Below are 26,499 nucleotides of genomic sequence, written 5' to 3'. Positions count from 1 at the left end.
AATAAAAGATGCATGTGGGAACTTGCTACTTTTGCTTTGTGGAATACAGTGGTGTATTATAAAAATATCCTTGCCTTTTTTTTTATTATTACTATTTCACAGAGGAGGTATTGATTAATGAGGGAAGGGTTTCCTTCTTGTAGAACTGTCCAGAGTCAGTGTAAATGTGCCAACATTGTCCAGTTCAGCTGAGCATACTATTAGCAGCCAAGTTCATACAAAGTTAATTATGTTCAGTGGAAAATAAATCTGTTGGCTCAGGCTGCTTGCTATGTGAATATTCAATCACTGTTTCATTATTGCTACCAAGTATTACATATTAAGGGGGTTTGTTTTAATTCATTTATCCAGTCCTTACATGCACATGGTTTTGCTTTTTTAAAACCAAAGGTTTCCTATGATAACATTGTGCATATTTGAATTATCTGTACAAGGTTTGCTTGATTTGTCTTTATTTGCATAAAAAATGTTTAAAATACATCTTGTCAACAAGGGATGGAGCTAGGTGGGGGCAGGGCTAGGTGGAGCATGGCTATATGGGACGGGGGGCCCACTGAACTGGTCTGCACAGGGCCCCGCAATTGCTAAGACCAGCCCTGTGAGGAAGAGGAGGCTTTTGATGGGGTAGTGGAATCTGATATTTTCAGTTTAATTAAGGAGTCCTTTTACTAAGCTGCGGTAAGCACTAGTTCATGCTTACTGCAGTTTAAAAGAGCTTACCCTGGGGCACACTCAAGCATCCCGTGATAAGTTCCAAATGTGCGTGCGCGACCCATACGTTAAAAAATATTTTGGGGTTTTTTTTTTGCTGACGGGGCATGTCTAGGGGCGGAGAGTGGGCATTTCTGCACCTACAAAATAGGTGACGGTAAGTACTCAGGCACTAATGACAATATTAGTGCATTGGTCATTAATTAAGAAAATGGAAAATCAACCATTTTCCGGCTTTGAAAAAAAAGACCCGTGTAAGGGTACGCTAAGGCCAAGTTTTGCTGCAGCTTTCTAAAAGGAACCCTAAGTCTTTGTAAACATCTCAAGACAACATGACCACAAGAACCATCCTCCTAGTGTCATTCATCACTGAATGTAATAAGCTGGCTTGGTAAAATCTTATTTTAATAAAGAAATAGTATACTTCCTGTGGTCAACTATTAGAAATAATTCTTCATTTGGCTAGACCTATGCAGATGTGACTTAAGTTGTTGTTTTTTTTATTTAAGGGCAGCAGTGCTTATTTTAGGAGCTGTGTTCTTTTTGAAGTTGCCTTATAAGTTCTTGATTAAATTCCAGAAAGTCAATTATACTTTTTTCAATTCAGCAGAGCTTGCACAATTTCTCTTTAAAAATATCTGCTATGTTGTTATGATTAGGTGGGGTGCAGGGGTAAACTGACAGTGATCTGGGCCCCTGGGTAATTAGGGTCATGGGCCTCCAAATACCTATCAAAATTAATTCAACTAGATGGAAGCTAGGGGAGAATAAGCCCCCTACTGTTATGGGCCCTTGGGTGCTGCCCTATTATCCCAATGGTCAGTCTGCCCCTGGTGGGGTGTTTGTATTTATGAGCCTTAAAACTCTTATAAGTATTTTATGAAAGAGCATTCTTTATTTATATTGTGTATACAGGATTTTTCCTTTTCCTCCACATTAAAATGAACTTGAAATATAGGCACCTTATTGTTTCTTGATTGTTAATGTCAGTTGATGTGTTGGATTACCCTTAATGTTTCTATTTTGAATGTATGTAGAAAAAAATGAAAAGAAAAAACTCAGCATGGTTTTGACACTCCAGAAATGTTTAAACCCTTCCTCCATGTTGCTCTTATATGCAGTAAAACACCATCTGTACAGAGTGTGTTCTTCCTCCTAATATATTAATGTACAGTTTTGCTGCTGTTAACAATTTTTGAAGTGCAAACGGTTGTTTTGTTTGTCTGTATAACATTAATTGGATGCCATAGTGTTGATTTTTTTTTAAACAAAATGTTTATGATATGTATTATTGTAAGAGGTTATAAGGACATTTGTGAGATGTGTATAGGCATTGAAAGAACGCAAAGTAAAAGAAACCACTGATATGAAAATGAATGAGTGGATGTTCTTTTTTAACCCCCTGCTTGGAGAACTGCTGAGTTTTGTTTTTGTTACATTTGTACCCCATGCTTTCCCACTCATGGCAGGCTCAATGCGGTGGGTAATGGAGGGTTAAGTGACTTGCCCAGAGTCACAAGCAGCTGCCTATGCTGGGAATTGAACTCAGTTCCTCAGGACCAAAGTCCCCCACCCTAACCAGTAGGCCACTCCTCCACTCAACATATAGTGCAACTCCCCCTCCAATTTGATCCACTCTATAATTACAAAATAATTTGTACCTTGATAACACAGTATCCCATTGATTGAACTCCTTCCACCAACTCTCAGAAATTCTTATCTGCCTCTTCATTTTGTGCTAAATATTCCAGCTCTCCCATCTTATTTTTTAGGCTTCTAGCATTTGCATGTAGACACATTTGCGGATTAATACCTTTCAAATATTTGAACATCTGTATCAGGGGTGACATGTTACAGACGTTTAAATATTTGAAAGGTATTAATCCGCAACTGAACCTTTTTCAGAGACAGGAAAACAGTAGAACTAGAGGACATGAATTGAGGTTGAAGGTCGAAATATGGGTGTCTTTCTCTTTCAAAAATAAGCTGGATAATGTCAGGGATCTGTCCTGGGACCTCTTCTTTTCTCCATCTATACTTCTTCCCTTGGTTCTCTGATCTCATCCCATGGTTTTCAGTATCATCTTTACGCTGATGACTCCCAGATCTACCTCTCCACACCAGAAATCTCAGCCGAAATCCAGGCCAAAGTATCAGCCTGCTGCCTGGATGTCTCAGCGCCATCTGAAACTAAACATGACCAAGACTGAGCTTCTTATCTTTCCCCCTAAACTAACCTCTCCTCCTCCCCCATTCTCTACTTCTGTGGATAACACTCTCATCCTTCCTGTCTCATCAGCTCGTAACCTTGGGGCCATCTTTGACTCCTCCCTCTCCTTCTCTGCACAAATTCAGCAGACTGCTAAAACCTGTCGTTTCTTTCTCTATAATATCACCAAAATTCGCCCTTTTCTTTCTCAGCACACTACCAGAACCCTCATCCACACTCTTATCACCTCTCACTTAGACTATTGCAACTTTCTTCTCACAGGTCACAGCCATCTTTCTCCTCTTCAATCTGTTCAAAATTCTGCTGCACAACTAATATTCCGCCAGTGTCGTTATGCTCATATTAGCGCTCTCCTCAAGTCATTTCACTGGCTTCCTATCCATTTCCGCATACAGTTCAAACTCCTCTTATTGACTTATAAGTGCATTCACTCTGCAGCTCCTCAGTACCTCTCCACTCTCATCTCTCCCTACATTCCTCCCCGGGAACTCTGTTCACTGGGTAAATCTCTCTTATCTGCGCCCTTCTCCTCCACTGCTAACTCCAGACTCCGTTCCTTTTATCATGCTGCACCATATGCCTGTAATAGACTTCCTGAGCCGCTACATCAAGCTTCATCTCTGGCAGTCTTCAAATCTAAGCTAAAAGCCCACCTTTTTGATGCTGCTTTTAACTCCTTACCCTTATTCACTTGTTCAGAACCCTTACTTTATCATCCTCACTTTAATATTCCCTTATCTCTTGTTTGTCCTGTTTGTCTGTCCTAATTAGATTGTAAGCTCTGTCGAGCAGAGACTGTCTCTTCATGTTTAAGTGTACAGCGCTGCGTATGTCTAGTAGTGCTATATAAATGATAAGTAGTAGTAGTAGATAACAGCCAAATGGTCCATCTAGTCTGTCCATCCACAGCCACTATCTCCTCCTTTCCCTAAGAGATCCCACATGCCTGTCCCACACTTTCTTAAATTCACAGTACTTGTCTCCACCACCATCAGCAGGAGGCGATTCCACGTGTCTACCACCCTTTCTGTGAAAAAGTATTTCCTTAGATTACTCGAACCTATAACCTCTTAACTTCATCCTATGCCCTCTCATTCCAGAGAAATAGCAACTGTGAGTGAGGTGATTAAATTTGCAGATGACACAAAACTATTCAAAGGTGTTAAAACACATGCAGACTGTGAAAAATTGCAGGAAGACTTTAGGAAACTGGGAGACTGGGCATCCAAACGGCAGATTAAATTTAATGTGGACAAATGCAGAGTGAAGCACAATGGAAAAAAATAATCCACACCACACTTACCTGATATAACAATATGTTGAAATCTTCCGCCCAGTGTGCAGCAGCAGCCAAAAAGGAAACAGAATGCAGATATAGTGGAATTAAAAAAGGTTCATATGAGGAAAGGCTTAAGAGATTAGGGCTTTTCAGCTTGGAAAAGAGACAGCTGAGGACTGATATGATTGAAGTCTACAAAATCATGAGCAGTGTGGAACCTTTAAATGTGAATCGATTGTTTATTCTTTTAAAAAGTACAAAGACTAGGGGACACTCAATGAAGTTACATGGTAATTCTTTTAAAATGAATTGGAGGAAATATTGTTTCCACTCAATGAATAGTTAAGCTCTGGAACTCATTACCAAAAGATGTAGTATCAGCAGTTAGTGTATCTGGGTTTAAAAAAGGTTTGGACAAGTTCTTGGAGGAAACATCCATAGTGTGCTATTGTGATAGATATGGGGAAGCCACTACTTGCCCTGGGATTGGTAACATGGAATGTTGCTACTATTTGGGTTTCTGCAAGGTACTTGTGACCTGGATTGGTGACTGTTGGAAGCAGGATACTGGGCTAGATGGACCATCGGCCTGTCTCAGTATGGCTATTCTTATGTTAGAAGAGGATTATCACATGAACTCTTACCACTACTAAAATAGATAGTGGTAAGTGCTAATATGGTAATTTTTATTAACAATGGCAACATTAGCATATGGCCATTAATACAAAAAATGGAAAATCGGCCATTTTACTGCTGCGGAAAAAAGGACCTTAGCGTGCGGGAAAAACCCATGCAAAGGTATGCTATTGGCACTTTTTGCTGCGCCTTAGTAAAAGGGCTCCTATGAGAACTAACAGCAACATTGAAGTCTCTGTGGACTCTGCCAGAATGATTAATAAGTATGTCTTGCAGGACCACTGTATTGCAACACCAATTAGATCACAAGTAGAATAGAGGAAGATAGGCTTTGTTACGTGTTTCTCAATACGTTAGAAATGATGGACTATGCAATGCAGATGAGTTCTGCCTTACACAAAGAAAATCCCTTAAACTATTTAGGAAATCATTTTGAAGAAGTAAAAAGGGTGCATTTTACCAAAAGAGTAATGATTTTTACAACTCCCATTCAATGTCAAGTGTGTATTTGGGTAATTGAAAGGATTTTTATTATTTATTTATTATTATTTTTTTTTTTTGCAAAGGCTTTCTTGCACACCCATTTGGATTCCGCAATTTCAAACACTTATCCTTCTGGATAATTTGCCTCTGTGTGCAGGTGTTTGCAGTGTTCTTACGGCACGGTTTCCTGATTGCTCCACACAATGCACAACATACAGACTTCCATTCAGAACATGAACAGAGCTTACAACAGCATGAAAGAATAGCGCTAACAGGGTATTAATAGATTTGAAGCAGAAACTGTGGAGGCAGCTTTGCCTCCCCTCACCAGCATTCTGCACACCTGTGCCTTTTTTTCTTCTAGGAATAAAATCTTAAGGAAAATTAGGGAAGCCTCTTCCTGAGATGAAAAGTCATTTTATTTAATAGTGGAAGGAAGAAGAGAAGCAAGAGTAGAGGAAATGGCTGGGGTGGGGGGAATTATATCTACTGTACGTGCTTTGTGGAAAGGTTACTTCTGGCAGCATTGTGAAGGATGCATTTGTTTCTTCCCTTTGCAAAGAAAAATACACTGAAATCCCTTGGTCCCTGGTTCCAGCTCTGTAAAATAAAATGGACAGGAAAACTTTTGTGCTTGTAATCCCTAAACTGCTGACAGGCTAGAATGCAGCCCCCATTTTGTTGTGATGTGTCTCCCAGTTCTCCTCAGAAAGCTAATGAAAGGAATAGGGGGTTGGAGGTGTTAGCTGTGTTTTCTTGATGATCCCAGGCCACATTGATGAGGATTAATGTGATTATGACATTTCTGATGCTTTCCTTTGTAATTCAGGGTGGAGAAAACAAAAAGAAATACATCAGACCCAGAAGTGAAAGAAAACCTGCACTAAATTTCCAATCAATCATCCCTTGTAGAAAGGCACTTGGTACCTGACCCAGCTAAAAATCAGCATGGCTTTTTTTGCCATACACATTGAGGGGGCTTGCTGTTTTTCTGAGAGTTTAGTGGGCAGGCTGTGTTTATAGCATTTCAGTAAAACTTAAGCATTAGGGATCGATGTATTGGTTTATTTATCTATATTGCTGGTGCACCAAGAGAAATGGGAACTGAGCTCTACCAACATCATATTCCATATTCAAGTCCTTGGATTTTTCTTTTTCTTTTGTGACCAGATCCACGTGGATTCTCTTCTCAAGACATCAGTAGGCCGCTATTGCAGAAAGCAATTTCTATTGAGTTCAAACTTTTCCATTTTTTTTCTTTCCTGCTTGCTCTAAGCATGTCTTGTAGAACCTCAATAATAATAAAAAAAATTATTCCTGCAGAACTTCTTTTGGTTCCGTTCTGCTTTTCATTCATCATTATAAACTCATTAAAATACTGTGGCATTCACGGTACAGTTAATTTTGGAGAGAATGGCAGGGAATGCAGTTACAGCACATCTCTTCAGACTCTGGAGCCAAAGCAGCAGGGGTCTGCTCCAGCCTTCATCTTCCAGGTAGCCTGTGGAAAAGAGGAGGGAATGGGTTGAGACTGGAGCAGAAAACTGTCACCGCTATTCCCTCTTAAGCTGAGCAGGAGTCCTCCAGCTGCATTGCTGCCAGAAGGTGGTGGTGTTTCAATATTGTGTTTTTAATTGCTAGGGATAGGCAGTTCCCTGGAGTACTGCAGAGTTTGCCTGCCCCTCACTATTGAAAATGTGATAGTGAAACAGCACCCCCCACTGGCATGACTAAAGTTGGAGGACTCCCACTCAGTTTAGAGGGAACAGTGGATGTCATACTTTTTCTTCATAAAACACATTGGCTATGGGGCTCATTTTCAAAACAGGAAAAATGACCAAACAAATTGCACAAAGTGGCAGATGGACTTTTTTTTTTTTTAATCAAAAACATCCAAATCACTATTTTCAAACCTCATTTTTAAGACTTTTCCTCTGCAGCTCATCTAAATCTCAAAAGGGCACGTTGAAAGCATGTTTTGGATGGGATTAGATTGGGCTTACAAAAACATCCAGGGCAAAAAAAAAAAAAAAAAAGACGTTTTTGGCTAGACCCGTTTCAATAATGACTAAGTGCCAAAAGATGCCCAAACTGGCCAGATGACCACTGGAGGTATAGAGGCATGAACCCCCCCCCTCAATCCCACAATGCTCACTGACCCCCTCCCCTCTCACCCCCCTAAGAGGTGAAGAGACCAGGGGCCCCCAAATTAAAATTTCCTTAGCTGGCAGAGATCCCCATATCCCACCAGCTGTAGAAACCCAGAGCTGGTCCTGATTCCCTAAAGTGTGGCTGTCAGTGGCTCAAATTGCTGACACTAACACTGGCAATGCACTAACCATTAGGCTATTCTTCAGGGAGGCAGAGGAATGGGGTGCCTAGTACCTACCACACTCAAAGAATCCGTGGAGTCAATAATCACAATTCACAAACAGGAGCAGCTGGTACAGGAGCTGACGAGAGAAGGAAAAATTCTAGACTTAGTCATTTGTGGAGTGCATGATCTGGTATGGGAGGTTGCGGTCTGGGGGCCGCTTGACAACAGTGATCATAACATGATCGGCTTTGAAATTTGCTTTCAAAGAGGTAAACGTAGGAAGTCAAATATGTTAGCGTTTAACTTTAAAAAAGGAAGCTAAGATAAAATGAGAACGGTAAAAAAAAAAAACAGGTGTGGATGCTGTTCAAAACCACCGTCCTGGAGGCCCAGGCCAAACATATTCCATGTATCAGAAAAGGAGGACGGAAGACAAAACGACAGCTGGCATGGTTAAAAAGTGAGGTAAAAGAGGCTATTGGAGCTAAAAAGGAATGCTTCAGAAAATGGAAGAAGGAACTGACTAAAGAAAATAAGAAGCGGCATATGGAATGCCAAGTCAGATGCAAAGCGCTGATAAGAAAGGCAAAGAGGGATTTTGAAAGAAAGATAGCGTTAGAGGCAAAAACTGACAGTAGAAGTTTTTTTAGATACATTAAAAGCAGGAAGCCGGCAAAAGGATCGGTTGGCCCGCTGGATGACCGGGTTGTAAAAGGGGCGATCAGGGAAGACAAAGAAATAGCACAAAAATTTAATGAATTCTTTGCTTCGGTATTCACTGAGGAAGATTTGGGTGGGATACCGGTGCCGGACAAAGTATTCGAGGCTGACAAGTCGGAGAAACTTAATGAAATATCTGTAAACCTCGAAGACGTAATGGAGCAGTTCGGCAAACTGAAGAGTAGCAAATCTCCTGGACTGGATGGTATTCATCCTGATAGAACTAAAAAATGAGCTGGCAGAGCTACTGTTAGATATGTAATTTATCTTTAAAATCAAGCGTGGTACCGGAAGATTGGAGGGTGGCCAATGTAATGCCGATTTTTTAAAAAGGTTCCAGAGGAGATCCAGGAAATTATAGACCAGTGAGTCTGACGTCAGTGCCAGGCAAAATGGTAGAGACTATCATAGAGAACAAAATTACAGAGCACATTCAAAAGCATGGACTAATGGGATAAAGTCAACATGGATTTAGTGAAGGGCAGTCTTGCCTCACCAATCTACTACATTTCTTTGAAGGGATGAACAAACATGTGGATAAATGTGAGCCAGGTGATATTGTGTATCTGGACTTTCAGAAGGCGTTTGATAAAGTACCTCATGAAAGACTCCAGAGGAAATTGAAGAGCCATGGGATAGGAGGTAGGGTTGTATTGTGGATTAAAAATTGATTAACAGATAGAAAACAGAGAGTAGGGTTAAATGGTCAGTATTCTCAATGGAGAAGGGTAGTTAGTGGGGTTCCCCAGGGCTCTGTGCTGGGACCGCTGCTTTTTAACATATTTATAAATGACCTAGAGATGGGAGTAACTAGTGAGGTAATTAAATTTGCTGATGACACAAAGTTATTCAAAGTTGTTAAATCGTGAGAGGATTGTGAAAAATTACAAGAGGACCTTACAAGACTGGGAGACTGGGCGTCTAGATGGCAGATGACGTTTAATGTGAGCAAGTGCAAAATGATGCATGTGGGAAAGAGGAACCCAAACTATAACTACGTCATGCACAGTTCCGCGTTAGGAGTCACGGACCGAGAAAGGGATCTAGGTGTCATCATTGATGATACGTTGAAATCTTCTGCTCAATGTGCTGCTGTGGCTAGGAAAGCAAATAGAATGTTGGGTATTATTAGGAAAGGGATGGAAAACAAAAATGAGGATATTATTATGCCATTGTATTGCTCCATGGTGCGACCGCACCTTGAGTATTGTGTTCAATGCTGGTCACCACACCTCAAAAAAGATATAGTGGAATTGGAAAAGGTGCAGAGAAGGGCGACAAAGATGATTCAGGGGATGGGACGACTTCCCTATGAGGAAATGCTGAAGAGGCTGGGGCTCTTCAGCTTGGAGAAAAGGCGGCTGGGGGGAGATATGATAGAGGTCTATTAGATAATGATTGGAATGGAACGGGTTGATGTGGAGTGTCTGTTTACGCTTTCAAAAAATACTAGGACAAGGGGGCATGCGATGAAGCTGCAGTGTAGTAAATTTAAAACAAATCAGAGGAAGTTTTTCTTCACTCAATGCGTGGTTAGACTCTGGACTTCGTTGCCAGATAAGGTGGTTGGGGTGGTTGGCTTAGCGGAGTTTAAAAAAAGGTTAGACGGCTTCCTGGAGGAAAAGGACATAGCATGTTATTGAATGGATGTAGGAATAATCCACTATTTCTGGGATGGGCGGGATAAAATGCTTGTTCTTTTGGCCGCTGTTGGAGACAGGGTGCTGGGCTCGATGGACCCTTGGTCTGTCCCAGCATGGCGATGCTTTTGTCTTATCTCCACTATTTTATTCTGTATCTCCAGAAGGGTCATGTAAGATAATAGCAGCTTATCCAAATGGTGGAGAAAAAAAGACTTCAGACACCATGAGATTCCCATCCACATGTAAGGTAAACCTTCATATCCGTGGGTGGCTCTCCCCAATCATTAGTCATAAAAAAAACTCCACCAGATTATTACTTCTGTAATGCAAATGATCAGAAAAACTTTGAGATACAGAATAATCTATTCACCTGGAAAGATTATATTAGCTGTGAAAGCTTCAACAAAATTTCTCCTTAAATGAGTAATACTTATCTTGGGAAATTTTCATCAATGCCGACAGGGGTTCCCTGTTTCACCACCTTGGGTTGCTTCAGGGGAATGTGTGTTCTCAAGATATCCATACTTTCCAAGATAATTGCCTTTCCTAATTGCTGTCACAAACTTTCAAAAACCTACTTTCCACACATAGCTTTCTCACAAAATGAGGTGAATAGATTATTCTATATCTCGAAAAGTTTTTCTAGTCATTTGCATTACAGAAATTATAATCTGGTAGAGTTTTTTTTATGACTAGTGATTGGAGAGAGCCACCCATGGATATGAAGGTCTACCTTACATGTGGATGGGAATCTTATGGTGACTGAAGTCTTTTTTCTCCACCATTTGGATAAGATGCTGATATTATCTTATGGAGATACAGAATAAAATAATGGAGATTTGTTTGTGAATTGTGCCTAGTACCTACCCATGCCCACTGTAGTCCCTCCCCAAAAATGATGTTTTGGCTGTGTTGGCAATGCCGCGCGGCAGCTGCTAGCGTGGCTTTGTAAACAGAAGGGTAAATATGGGTAACTTCATAAGCTGTATTATAGAAAATCATTAGTCTCATATCTATGTTAGTTGAATATCCTAATGCATGCTTATTAGATGTATCATTAGTATTATGCTAACATTGTATTATATCTCTGGTATTTGAATTTCAGTGCTGTTAAATGTGCATATTTTTGATACTGTTTCATGGTAGTTCTATTATTAGATTTCAATTTACTGTTTTCAAGTGTATCTCATTTATTGTATTTATGTTTATTCTTGGATATTTTACTATTGTTATGCTGTTAACAAAATTGAAAGTTTTATGTTAAACTTTACCTACTGTACACCGCCTTGGATGAATCTCTTCATAAATGCGGTTAATAAATCCCAACAAATAAATGCATAAATAAATACATAAAATAGTTAAACTACCTAGCTAGTCACTGAAAACTTGAGTGAGGTGTAGAGACTCTACAGTACTGTATTTTTGGGAATATAAATAATTTTTGTGTATTTTATAAGAACAAATGTTCCTTTTCTCTACCATACATGCCTTTAAATTGAAAGGGCCCTGCTTACCAAGGTGTGCAAGTGTTTTTAGCGCGCGCTAACACTAAAGACACCCATAGGAATATATGGGTTTTTCTAGCGTTTGCTTGTGCTAACTTTTAGCATGCGCTAAAATCGATAACTTGCCTACAGCGTGGCTTAGTAAACAGGGCCCCTAGGTTGGAATGTGAACAGCTATTTTTGGAATCATGCCTTTTGGCTGTGATGACTTCAGCATTTGAGCATGCTTAGGGGCCCTTTTACTAAGCCTCGTAGGTGCCTATGCACGCCCAACGACCGTCAATTTAGAGTTACCGCCCAGCTACTGTGAGGCCCGGGTGGTAATTTCATTATTTTCCTGTGTGCGGCGGAAACCAGGCAGTAATCGTCATTCTATGCACGCCAGTGATTACCACACAGCTACCGTGTGAGACCTTACTGCTACATCAATGGCTGGCGGTAAGGTCTCAGACCCAAAATGGACATGTGCCAATTTTTATTTTGCACCACGTCCATTTTCGGCAAAAATTGTAAAAAAGGCCTTTTTTACAGGTGCGCTGAAAAAATGAATCTGTGCACACCCAAAACACTAGCGCAGCCCATTTTTCGGTGCACCTTAGTAAAAGGACCCCTTAGCCTTGTATAGTGGCTCAAATAGCAAGATATAGCAATAGAGGGAATCATCACAATGAGCCTGAGTGTTTATTTCATGGGCTTGAGTAAGGAACACTGTTACAGGTTTCATAAAGCTCACACAAAAGTTTCCAATACAAATACCTTCAAACAGTCATGCTTTAAACACCTAATTCTGGGTTATCTAGCTCAGGATTAATATAAGCAGACAGACATATATCCCTGTATACTAACGCCACATAAATAATATTTATATGTTACCAGGTCCAGAAGAACAAGCTGCCAACTGTTCTTTTCAATTTCTGCACATTATTTAATGAACATAAACTAGAAATTCTTTCCTAAGTCAAGCGATGTGTTGGTAAATGTAACATATTGTATAGACAAAACAAACATACACAGACTAATGGCTTGCAGTAGTGCTGAGGTTTTTTGTGCTCTCTGTATCTAATATCACCCCAGTATTAATTGCAGTGCTATCAGATGTGGTTCAAGACAATGGTGCATTTCAAATGGAAAAATGGCTAAAAATATTACTGCCTAATTGACTGAATCTTGACATGTGGGAGATAATTTTATATACCCAAGTTGCATGTAAAATGTTGATTTATGCATCTAAATTGCCTGATAAAATAAGGGCCTGTGAGAAAATACGTGTGCCGTGCTCAGGGGAGGAATTTGGGTGGAATCACAATTGCATGCTAACATTTATGCCTGCTCTGAAGAATGTGGGTTTAGCTCAAGCTGTTTTTCAGTTGTAGCTCAATGTGAGTTTTGTACAGGTAGAGTAGGTAGCTTCCTGTCCTTGGATGGCTTACAGTCATAACATAATAATATAACATAGTAGATGATGGCATATAAAGACCTGTACAGTCCATCCAGTTTGTCCAACAATATAAACATAGCACATGGTATGCTGTGATACTACATATGCATACTTGATCGTGATTTGTCCTTACCATTTTCGGGGCATAGACCATAGAGGTGTGCCCAGCACTGGCCTTGTTCTCCATCTACTGAAGTTATCATTGAAACCCCACTTCAGCCCATACAAATCTGTCCAGCCACGATCAGGGCACAGCAATTACTGGTGTTGCCATCCAATCACCGCTAAGCTTCTTTGGTTCCATGCCTTCTATACAGGACTCTTTTGTGTTTATCCCACACATTTTTACATTCTGTTACCGTTTTCATCTCCACCACCTCTCCCACATATTATTCCTGAGTCAGCTCCCCTGCAACCTCAATTCATGTCTTCTAGTTCTACCACCTTCACGTCTCTGGAAAAGTTTTGTTTGTAGATTAATACCTTTCAAATATTTGAAAAATTTGAAAGTCTAAGGTAATGTAGAGTTAAATGATTTGCTGAAGATCACCAGGAATGGCAGTAGGATTCTGCCTTCTGCCCTAATACCTTTAGGCTAAGATGTAATGTCTGCATCTTCAATCTAGGTGCAATTTCTGCTGTATTTGTGTTAGTGTTTTAGAAAGACACATGGAGGGGCATAATCGAACGGGGCAGGCCATCTATAATGGTGGCCATCTTTAATGACGGCCCCATAAAGCGGCATACCCGACCGTATTATCGAAACAAGATGGCTGGCCATCTTTTGTTTCGATAATACTGTCAAGGCTGGCCAAATCTCAACATTTGGTCTGCCCTTAGAGATCGCTGCCATTGGTTTTCGCCGATAATGGAAACTAATGGCGGCCATCTCAAACCCGGCCAAATCCAAGCCATTTGGTCCTGGAAGGAGCCAGCATTTGTAGTGCACTGGTCTCCCTCACATGCCAGGACACCAACTTCACAAATTGATCACAGGTGCATAGCTCCCTTACCTTGGGTGCGGAGCCCCCCAACCCCCCTAACACCCACTCTCCACAACTGTACACCACTACCATAGCCCTTAGGGATGAAGGGGGCACCTAGATGTGGGTACAGTGGGTTTTGGGTGGGTTTTGGAGGGCTCATATTTACCACCACAAGCGTAACAGGTGGGGGGATGGGCCTGGGTCCGCCTGCCTGAAGTGCACTGCAGTACCCACTAAAACTGCTCCAGGGACCTGCATAGTGCTGTGATGGAGCTGGGTATGACATTTGAGGCTGGCATAGAGGCTGGCAAAAAAATGTTAAAAATTTTTTTTTTGGGTGGGAGGGGGTTGGTGACCACTGGGGGAGTAAGGGGAGTTGATCCCCAATTCCCTCCAGTGGTCATCTGGTCAGTTCAGGCACCTTTTCAAGGCTTGGTCGTGAACAAAAAAGGATCAAGTAAATGCTCGTCAGAGCCGGCCTTCTTTTTTCCATTATCGGTCGAAGCTGGCCATCTCTTAACCACGCCCCCATCCCGCCTTCGGTACACTGCCAACACACCCCCTTGAACTTTGGCCGGCCCTGTGATGGAAAGCAGTTGAAGCCGGCCAAAATCGGCTTTCGATTATACCAATTTGGCCGGGTTTAGGAGAAGGCCGGCCATCTCCCGATTTGTGTCGGAAGATGGCCGCCCTTCTCTTTCGAAAATAAGCAGGATAGGTACCTATGTTTCAATAAAATAGGTTAAAAATAAGTGCCTTCTCTACCTCCAAACCTAAGTGCCCCATTATAAAATTACCCTTCATGTGTATATATAGTAACTCATAAATATCACATCTTACTTTTAATATCATGACTACTTTTCCCCTTGAGAAAGTGCTTGGAGAATAAATGTTTTCCTCTCCATTTCTTTTTGGCCACTGACAGATTAAACAATGTTGTTTCTTGGCCAAAATATTATCATCCTACATGGTTTTGTTTAATGTCATTGAAACATGAAGTAAATCAGTGGTAGGCTCCCCAAATATTTTGTGATCCCATGAAGCATACTAAATCAAATAAAGGAGTTTTCAACTTTTCCATTTTATGTTTAGAAGAACTGCACATTGAAGCTCTGACTTCAGCCCTTTGGTATGTTCAAGGCAAGCCCATATCACAGCCATATGTTTTAAAATACACACCAAGTTCATTCAAAATTGCTATTACCTTTTGGTTTAAATTCAAAATGGGCATCTGGCAATCCCAAATGATCCCACAATCCTTTATCTCACATCTTACTTTCAACTCTGTATCCAAAACGCACACATTTTTCTAGCCTACCATTATGTATTTATTTATTAGGATTTATTTACCACCTTTTTGAAGGAATTCACTCAAGGTGGTGTACAGCAAGAATAACTCAAACATAAGCAATAGACAATTACAGCAGTAAAAATATTCAAATAACAATGCAAAGTATGGCATAGTATACTATGCAGCGTGGTTGGAGATAACCTTGCACTAAACCACCAGTATTACACTGGAGGTTTCTGAGTAACCTTGCACTAAACCACCAGTATTACACTGGAGGTTTCTGAGGGCTTTTTCTCTACTCCCATTTATTAAGTATCACACCGATATTATATTGGCTGGAGCAGAGTTATTTTGTATTAGGTTACACATTTTTACTCCAACCACGCTGCATTTGTTCTATGTGATTTCCACTTTGGAGTTGGCAGCATGTCACAAAATCCATGGAACTCAGGATTTAGTTTTTTCCAATGACCAATTCAAGAATCTTATTAGCTTTCCCTCAGATTTTGCCACAAACACGTATTCCAGCCCCGCGGAGAGTGGATGGAATGAGATCACTTTGAAATATAAAGACATTGTAAAGATAGAATTAAATTCTGGTTTGTTAATTGAATACTGCAAGAAAGAACAAATCCCTAATAAAAGAACCTATTGTAGAACATTGTATCATTCAGAAACATAAATTTGAAGACTTACAATGTTCCGTCATTGACTGGATTGCGCCGCTCAATAGGGGCGGAGATCGAAAGCTCAAATTAGCAAGGAGGGAGGCAAGGTGGATCTTTGAATTGGACACTCTAGCACCCAATGGGCTTAACAGCTCCATTGATTGGTTTAACTTTTACTGATGCTTGTCACATCATCTTCACGCAAGTATATTTAACAGCTGTTTTTACGTGAACGCTGAGGCGCCATTTTCAAATTTATGCCCCCAGCTTAAGTATGTTCGTCCATGGAATGGCTTCTTCAATGGTGTTTTTTCTGCACATTGTATGGCATTTAATCTACAATTTGTTTGTTTCAGATTTTCTGACTCAACGACACAGAAAGCACTCCGTTCCTGACGAAGCCATATTTCTAGGTGAAACGGCGGTCCCCGTCGAACGGTTATAGAAGAGTGCTGATCCAAATTATAAAGCTAAGTGCTACTTTCTCCTGTGTGTTGTTTAAATATAGAGAGCACAGAAAATATCACCTCAATACTGATCATATTATGTGTAGAACCTTGAGACTTAAACAACAGTCTGGGAAATAGAGAGTTTTTTGCCCTATGATAGAATCGTTGCTCGAGTTATATCACAAAAAATTTTGTATAACCTTGCACTAAACCACCAGTATTACACTGGAGGTTTCTGAGGGCTTTTTCTCTACTCCCATTTATTAAGTATCACACCGATATTATATTGGCTGGAGCAGAGTTATTTTGTTATTTAGACATCCCTGGGTTCATTTTTGCTGTGGTGCCCCTTTCCTTTTTTTTTCTTTCCAACCCAATGGGTTTATACAAAAGAAGTCATGAATGTCTGTCCATCTGCCTATCCATCCACCCGCTTGCCTGGAGGCAAGGTAACGCTTCAAAAATTTAACAGAATGAGATAAAGCTTGACAATATTGGAAAAACCAGTAAAAAGACAGATTGAGTTCAAAATAAGGTACCCCTTCTTACCCCCCCCCCCCCCCCCACACAAACCACAAAATTCTATAAATTGTGCTTAAAATTGCACGTACAAATTTGGGCATGTACCCAATTTGTATGCACAATTTAATCGAATAACAAGTCAATTAGTACCGATAACTGGGTCCTAATAATCAATTATTAGCACTAATTGAAATTTATGCACATATTTTTAGTCATGGAGATCTGTGCATAAAATTTACATGTGGCTCCAAAAGGGAGCATAGCTATGGGAGGGTCATGGGCAGATCAGGGGCATTCCTAAATTTATGCATGATGTTATAGAAGGGGGATCCACGCTTAATTTAGACACAAGGATTTATACCAGGATTTACTTAGTGTAAATCCTGGCATCTAAAGTTAGACGCCGATCCTGGCACTAAGGAGTAAATTCTCTAAATAGCGCCTAAAAATTGGCACCAATAATATGCTTCTTTTATAGATTCGTGCTTAGCACTAAGGAGCACCTAACTATAGGCGACTGAAATTAGCTCTGCTATAAGAAGCCTAAATACTGGTGCCTAAGTTAGGTGCACTTAGGCGTGATTCTGTATCAACTTTCAAAAAATCTGGGAACGCCCCCCCAGGAACACCCCCCCAAATTGTTATGTGTGATAGGATTTTGGTCGCAATCTGTTATACAATTTTATATGTGCCTAAATTCTAATTATTGCTGATAATTGATTATCTCCCAATTATCAGTGCTGATTAGCTTACTCTTTAATTAAGTTGTGCATAGTTTTTATAGAATCACACTAAGCATGTCTTTAATAGGCACTGATTTTTCAGGTGCAACATAAAGAATTTGGCCCTAAGTATCAAACCTATAAACGGCAAGTGACCGACTCACCTGCAAATGCGCAGTAGAGTCACTCAGAACGCTAAGAGTGTAGAAGTCCAAGCCCCGCCTCCACCAGCAGTACAGCCCAATAGGGAGGAGGGCTTGGACATAGGCGTGGAAATCGGAGGAGGAGGGAGCAGAGAGAGAAGGAAACCGGGGGGTGGGGGGGGGGGCATAGGAAAACAAAAAACTAGCCTGTTGTTACAGGCTTAACGGCTAGTATTCTATAAACAGCACCTAACTTTCAGCTCTGTTTATAGAATAGCGCTTAGTGCAGTTTTTTCGGCACTGATTTTTATAGAATTTGGTCCAAAATAGCCAATGCATTTCTGTGGGAATAGGAGTTCCAACTGCTTTAGCATAGAGAAAAAAAAAAGTCATACAAAGTTGGAAAATGGGTCAGATTGGACCAGGGGTTTCAGAGAAATAATACGTCCCCCCTCAAAAAAATATGGTCCAGTGCATTTCTATGAAAAGTAGTTCCAACTGCTGTAATTTATAAACTTCTCTAGAGTGAAACATAGCAGTTAAACAATTCCTCCTTTCAAACTGACTCTCCCTGCTCGCAAATATCTACACTGCGCAAACTGTCTCTATCCCCAAGTACTAGTCTCTGCAACTTCCCCACCTCCCCAAAATGCCCCATTCATAACTATCCCCTGTAACTGCTCCACCCCACACCACAAACTTACTCATACCGAAAATTTATCCTTGTAACTGCTCCAACATCTTGAAAACTACCATTGCGCCCAAAATCTTACTGCCCTACTACCCTCAAAATGTTCTACCATAAGTACTACCCCAAGAACTGTCCCATCCCCAAATACTACCCTCACAACTATCTCACCAACCTACAGTCATTACCCCTAAAAGTACCCCTTGCAACTGTCCCATCCAAAACCTAATGGGCCAAACCCCAGAACTATACCCAAAACTGCTCTACCACTGAACTTCCCCTTTCCCAAAATATAATCCATGCAACTGCCCCACCACCCCAAAAACTGACTTCACACCCAAAATCTAACTGCCGCACCACCCACCTCCTTTAAAATTGCCCTCATACCCCAAACCAAATCCTCCTCAAACTGCCCCATCTTCCAAAATTTACAACCTGCAACTGCCTACCACCACACTAAGTGCCCCACTGAAAAAAACACCCCACAAATGCATCACCACACCCTGCAACCTGTCACCACACCCAAAAGCTTTATCTGTGTTGGCTTTGTGTATGTCTGTGTTATGAAGAGTAGATGAGAAAGGAATACAGTTTTAAAGGTGCAATTTCTTAATAAGTATGTTATAAACATTATCCCCCGAATTCTATAAATGGCGCTAAAATTGTGTGTGCAAATTTGGTCGCATGCCCAATTTAATTAAATAACGAGCCAATTAGTGTGATAATTGGGCCCTATCAATTATTGGTGCTAATTGGCATTAATTAAAATGTATACATGGATCTAAAAAGAGGGTGTGGCCATAGGAGGGTCATGGGTGGATCAGGGGCATTCCCACAATTTATGTACACTGTTATAGAATAATTAAGTGCTGGGATTTACACTAGGGTTTCATTGGTGTAAATGGTCGCGCCTAAAAGTAGTCACGGTTCCTAGTACTAAGTGCTATTCTATAAACAGCACCTAATTTTGACCACTGTTTATAAAACAGAGCTAAGCGCAATTTTTTCGGCACCAATTTTTAAAGTGCCATTTATGGGATTTAGACCTCTGTGTGTCTGTGCTTCAGCTGTTGGAAATGAGTCTCTCAAATAAATTCATTGAGGGGTGGGCCTTCATTTCTCTTCTGCCCTCTTTTCCCTAGCTGCAGAAATTTGACTTTTATAGTACAGGTGTTTAACCCAGCTCATGTATACACCCCCCCTCCCCCAACAATTCACAGGCAATGCATTCAACCATATAGTGAAAGGGATTTTATAACAGGGCTCTCAAGGGTGCATGCCCCTTTGCAAGTGTGAATTATAAAAAAAAATTAGCACTTATATGCATGAACACCATCCTTCTGATATTCAAAACCATTTAACCAGCCAGGAATGGCACCTGGCCAGTTAAATGGTACTTAGCAAGCTATCCAGCAATATTCAGCGTGAGTTTGGCGGCCATGTTTGGCCGCGTGAATAGCAGGTATATCTTTGGCCATTTCCAACTTAACTGGCCAGCGCTTTACATATGGGCTTTTCCAATTAAGTTGGAACTGGCCAAAAATAAACCAGATATTCAATGCTGGTCACCAGAATGGCCCAGGGCTCAGCGCTGACTGCGGGAGGCAACCCTGCTACTTCCCATGGTCTGAATATTGGTCCCCATTAGTGCTAATTTGTAAGAGAATACATAATTGGCATAGTGTCATGCAAAGGGGCATATGTGTGCTCTTGCCACATTTAGGGGCCCTTTTATTAAAGTTTAACATGCACTTATTCAATTAGCTTAAGCTAAATGCTGCAAGACCTATTTATACCTATGGGCTACGTGGCACTTAGTGCATACTAAGCTTTAGTAAAAGGGTCCCTTAGGCAGCCCCAGTTACACCAGGTCTATTTAAAGCAGGCCGATGTTGGGTTTTGCTAGTTTGCTAGAAAGGCATCTGGCACCCAGATATTGTTATAGAAATAGACTCTCACCATGAGACATCAAGGCACCCACTTATAGAATTGCCCCAGTAGTGGTGCAGGAAGAATTACACAAGCCATGCTCTGCATGCTTTCCCCGCTTGTTTAAATAACAGTATTGACATTGTCTAGGTTCCAAAAAATAGGCTATTTTAGGAATTTATCATCTGGACTGTAAAAATATGTTCTCACTGATTGTCAAATGAATTTATACAGTACTTGATTATTCTCAATTTAAGCTCCCTCATTCCATCTAATCTGTATCCTGAACAACCCTTCACATAAATCCTTTTAATTTGAAAATATACTTGAAATTCCTCTGTATAAAGGAAAACATCTTACATACCTTCTGAGTAATTTTTTGAAGTGCAAACAATTATCAGAGGAAAACAGGAGAAGAAATAATTCTGCTATATTCAGACACAGATTTTGTAAGCTTTAGTCTGCAACCTTTTAACCAGAAGTGCTCAAACAACATGATCCATCAAACAAGTTTCAGTCTGTTCTATTTCTGAATATAATTATGCTTCCATCGTTGCTACATGGGAGCTAATTTTATAACAGAGTGCTTCTGTGAAATGTCCAAAAGTTTATTTTATGAAGGCACCTATACTGCCCTTATAAAATAGCTAAGATAATCCAATTCCTAATATTACTCTACAAAATAGAACAAAACAGGTCTTTTTATATAAAGAAACTGTTTTAAAGGACCTCATCAATAGAGCTCAAATTCAGCAATTTAATAAATTGCTTATAAGACTCATTTCATTTCTCTTAAAAAAAACTGCTTCAGGGGATAAGCAAACTCCAGATGTTCCAGGAACACAAAATATTTTGTCTTCAAGCACCCCAGCACTCCTCTGTATCTACAAGACCCCAGCTGAAAAACACAAAACCTTCTCATCAGTAATATAATTAATGTAATGACTTCGGCTGCATTATTTCAATCAAAATACTCAATAGTACATATGAATGCTATCACCTCGCTGCTCTAATAAAACTTTTAGGGGCCCTTTTACTAAGTCAAGTAGGTGGCTATGTGCACCCAATGCATGCCAAGTCTTAACTACCGCCCGGCTACTACGTGGCCCAGGTGGTAATTTCATTCTTTATGCATGTCTACTATGCGCACTGGAAAATATATTTTATTTTCCAGTGCACGGCGCTAACCGGGCGGTAACTGGCATTGTATGCACATTGACGATTAGCGCCCAGTTAACTTGTGAGATCTTACCGCTAAGTGAAAGGGTGGTGGTAAGGTCTCAGACCCAAAATGGATGTGCGCCAATTTTGCTGCACATCCATTTTTGTCCCCCCAAAAAGGCATATTTTACAGATGCGCTAAAAATGGATCTGCATGCATCCAAAATATGCGCCTACACTAGCACATTCAATTTTTCAGCAAACCTTAGTAAAAAGACCCCTTAATTACTGTTATCAACAAGCCGAACACATTGTTGAATCTCGGGATCTTCTTTATTCAAAAAATAAAATACTATATTTAAAAATTAAGAAGTTAAGTAGTAACAGTCTCCTATGTCCATATACCAAAGGAAAATCATGTTGAACTAATCTGATTGACGCTAAACAACTCGTGGATTATGTGACACACTTCTCCATACTGCACAGCTCTCAATCAGGCTTCCGCCCAAACCACAGCACAGAAACCATGCTAACATTACTGATGTCAGACCTGAGATAAGTGATCAGCATGGGTCGCAGAGCCATGATCCTCCAATTTGACATGTCATCAGCTTTTGACCTGGTAGACCATGGGCTGCTTCTAAACATGCTAGACAACATAGGAATAGGTAGCAAGGCCCTATCCTGGTTTGAGGAATTCCTGAGCAGCAAATCCTACAAAGTGAAGATGCCAGGATCCCTGTTCGCGGAATGGATCCCAGATTTGGAGTGGCTCAGGGCTCCCCTACCTCTCCACAACTATTCAACATACTGATGGCCCCCCTAGGACAACTAGAAACAAACGGCTTTAAAACATACATCTACGCGGATGATGTAACCATATGCATCCCCTTTGCAGATGACCCCATGGCTACAAAAACAGAAATCAAACATGCACTTGACCTGATAGAACCCTGGGTCACAACTTTCAAACTGAAATTCAATAGAGAGAAAACAAAGTTCATGGCAATAACCAACTCTTCCGAACTAATAACAAGCAACAAAATTCAAATAGATCAAATGTAATACACATTAGAGACAAATGTCAAAGTACTAGGAATACTGATTGACCAACACCTGACACTAGTACTACGAGCGTCTGCTTTAACATCAAAAGTATTCAGATCCCTTTGGAAATTACGATGATTAAGAACATATATTTTTAAACCTGCCTTCCGAATTCTAGTCCAAAGCCTTGTCCTGTCCCCAGTAGACTACTGTAATGCAGTCTATGCGGGATGCAGAGAATACATACTCAAAAAATTACAAACAGCACAAAATACCTCAGCACGCCTGATCTGCGGTGCATCCAGATACGCCCATGCTATGCCACTGCTGCAATATCTACACTGGCTACCAATAAGAACAAGAGTAATTTTCAAAATCTGTACCTTCATGTACCGGACTGTATACGGCACAGCACCAAATTACATGATATCACTACTTGAACTACTGCAACCCACAAGGAAAAATTGAGAGACTACTTCATCATACACCATCCCAGCTGTAAAGGTGTGACCTATAAAGCAGCATACACTGCAAATTTCCCATTTAACACTACTAGATGATGGAATACGTTGCCAAAGGACACATGACACGACATCAACTATGAAAGTTCTCACAAAAAATGTAAAACATTTTTATACAAGAAATTCCTGATTATCGATGCAACCTAGCATCAAATGACAGACAGCACAACAAATATCCCCAAATCTTGATACTGCACTACTTCCCAAGTTATGTTAGCTTGCCTATCTGTATTCTTCCTTTTCATACACCCAAGACCTGTTAATGGTATATTGGATTTGTATGCCTGACCTCTATTTCTTTATCTGACTGAAACGATTTGTGTATCTGACCTCTCTTTGTATATCTGAGTAAACGTTATGTAAACCACGTTGAACTGAGTCCACAACTCAGACTCATATAGGGTATAAATCCAATAAAATAAAGTAAAATAAAAGAACCTCCAAAAGAAAAGCTGAATGAATACTGTAATCCCCCAGGGGTATTCTCATGTGCTAAGGGCCCTTTTGTGGCTCCTGTCCAGTATCACAACCCCATGGCCAGGGCTTACTGGCACTTTGCCTCTGAGAAAGGCTCAGAAACAAGTCTCCTCTATGGCAGCCTGTAATCCTGGTCTCAATGTTTGGGGCTCCTCTTTCACTCAGCGTGACTGTTCCTCATTTATCATCCCTTCTTAGAATCCTTCTCTGATGTACCCTCAGGGAACAGATCACCTTTCTGGTACACCTGATGTGCTCCTTGATACCTTCCTTGGGAATAGAACCCTGGTTTGTCAGCTTTCACAAATATGCAAATTGGATACACCAGATGCCAATCCACTTTATTAGCACCCTGCTCCAGTCTTGTGGGGAACAACGTCTTTCCAGCATATCATTCAACTTCCAATAATACACAGTTTCTATCTGCTGCTTTTGATACTGTTGATCACAGCCTACTCCTTGATACGCTGTCCTCACTTGGATTTCAGGGCTCTGTTCTTTCCTGGTTTTCTTCTTATCTCTCCCAGCGTACCTTTAGTGAATACTCTAGTGGATCCTCCTCTACTTCTATCCCACTGTCAGTTGGTGTACCTCAGGGATCTGTCCTGGGACCTCTTCTTTTCTCCATCTATACTTCTTCCCTTGGTACTTGATCTCATCCCATGGTTTTCACTATCATCTTTATGCTGATGACTCCCAGATCTACCTCTCCACACCAGAAATCTCAGCCGAAATCCAGGCCAAAGTATCAGCCTGGCTGTCTGACATTGCTACCTGGATGTCTCAGCGCCATCTGAAACTAAACATGAACAAGACTGAGCTTCTTATCTTTTCCCCTAAACCAACCTCTCCTCCTCCCCCATTCTCTATTTCTGTGGATAACACTCTCATCCTTCCTGTCTCATCAGCTTGTAACCTTGGGGTCATCTTTGACTCCTCCCTCTCCTTCTCTGCACATATTCAACAGACTGCTAAAACCTGTCGTTTCTTTCTCTATAATATCACCAAAATTTGCCCTTTCTTTTCTGAGCACACTACCAGAACCCCCTCATCCACACTCTTATCACCTCTCGCTTAGACTATTGCAACTTGCTTCTCACAGGTCTCTCAGCCATCTCTCTCCTCTTCAATCTGTTCAAAATTCTGCTGCATGACTAATATTCCACCAGTGTCGTTATGCTCATATTAGCCCTCTCCTCAAGTCATTTCAATGGCTTCCTATCCGTTTCCGCATACAGTTCAAACTCCTCCTGCATTCACTCTGCAGCTCCTCAGTACCTCTCCATTCTCATCTCTTCCTACATTCCTCCCCAGAAACTCCATTCACTGGGTAAATCTCTCTTATCTGCACCCTTCTCCTCCACTACTAACTCCAAACTCTGTTCCTTTTATCTTGCTGCACCATATGCCTAGAATAGACTTCCTGAGCCGCTACATCAAGCTTCATCTCTGGCCGTCTTCAAATCTAAGCTAAAAGCCCATCTTTTTGATGCTGCTTTTAACTCCTTACCCTTATTCACTTGTTCAGAACCCTTATTTTATCATCCTCACTTTAATATTCCCTTATCTCTTGTTTGTCCTGTTTGTTTGTCCTAATTAGATTGTAAGCTCTGTCGAGCAGGGACTGTCTCTTCATGTTCAAGTGTACAGCGCTGCGTACATCTACTAGCGCTATAGAAATGATAAGTAGTAGTAGTAGTAGTAGTAGTAGTAGTAGTAGTAGTTCCATTACTACCATGTCCATAGCCAGGTAAGTACCTTCTTGGTTTTTTGAGGGATCCTTCTCTCTCAATTTCCAGGGGATCTCCTCCAGCAGGCTTCAGGCTTCCAGGTCCCCATCTCCTCTCTTCCCTTTCTGTTCTTGGAGGGTGCTCTTTATAGGGTGGCTAATAATCCTCCCCACCTCTTTAGGCCCCTCCCCCTGGTTCCAGAAAAGTCCAGGACCAGAAATCTCTCCACCTTTCCATCTTCTATTCTGAGAGTTCCCCCTGGTGGCCTCTTCAGGGAAGGGCAGGTCCTATACCATAAGCACCCTCCAGCTGTCCCTTCAGGTCATTACATGGACATACCCCTGTTGGCTCCCTCTAGTGACCAGATCAGGGCATTTTCCAGACTTTTCCCTGGGACAGTGCCCTCTGGCGGCCTCCTCAGGCTAGGGCAGTCCTGTGTTTATCACAATACGTGTATATGCAGGAAGATCAGAACCACTAAGAATGTGCAGAGGAAGATTTTTAACAATGTGAGCTGTGCAAGAAAGAAGCAGTGATATAAATACAGGACACAAAGGGGTCATTTTCAAAGCACTTACACTTACAGAGTGTATTGGTGCATTGAGAAGGCTAATTTAATCAAATAAGGAGCACATTTAACAAGGGTGAAAACATAATGTGAAACTTAGTAGACATGAATGTGACAAATTTAAAGACAAAAGTGCTCCTTATTTGATTAAATCAGCCTTGTCTTGTTTTTATGTCGTTGCTTCTTTCTTTCATTCCAAAGCACTTACACTTACAGAGTGTATTGGTGCATTGAGAATAATGAAATGTAGAAACCATGGTAAATGCTTGACAAAATGTGATTGGTGTGGAGATAAACAACAGGTAAAATGGCAACGACATACCTTATTGAGACTGAAGGCACCAAGGAAAATAGCACAAAAACTACAAAGAAAAAAAAATATGTGGGGTGAGGACAACTATGGCAAACCGATTATCAATAGGAAAGCAGCTGAATGAAAAAGTAAACTTACCAAAAAAGGGCGCCGTGAAACACTCTCGTACAAGCTAAGCCACTGTGAAGTGACAGCAAGTAACAATCTTGGAGAAAGGGTGAATGAGATACAGTGGGGGAAATAAGTATTTGATCCCTTGCTGATTTTGTAAGTTTGCCCACTGACAAAGACATGAGCAGCCCATAATTGAAGGGTAGGTTAT

The sequence above is a fragment of the Microcaecilia unicolor genome, chromosome 2, assembly GCF_901765095.1.
Source record: "Microcaecilia unicolor chromosome 2, aMicUni1.1, whole genome shotgun sequence".
In the NCBI taxonomy this organism is placed as follows: Eukaryota; Metazoa; Chordata; class Amphibia; order Gymnophiona; family Siphonopidae; genus Microcaecilia; species Microcaecilia unicolor.
The sequence above is the reverse complement of the archived record's forward strand: the minus strand, read 5'-3'. Positions refer to the sequence as shown.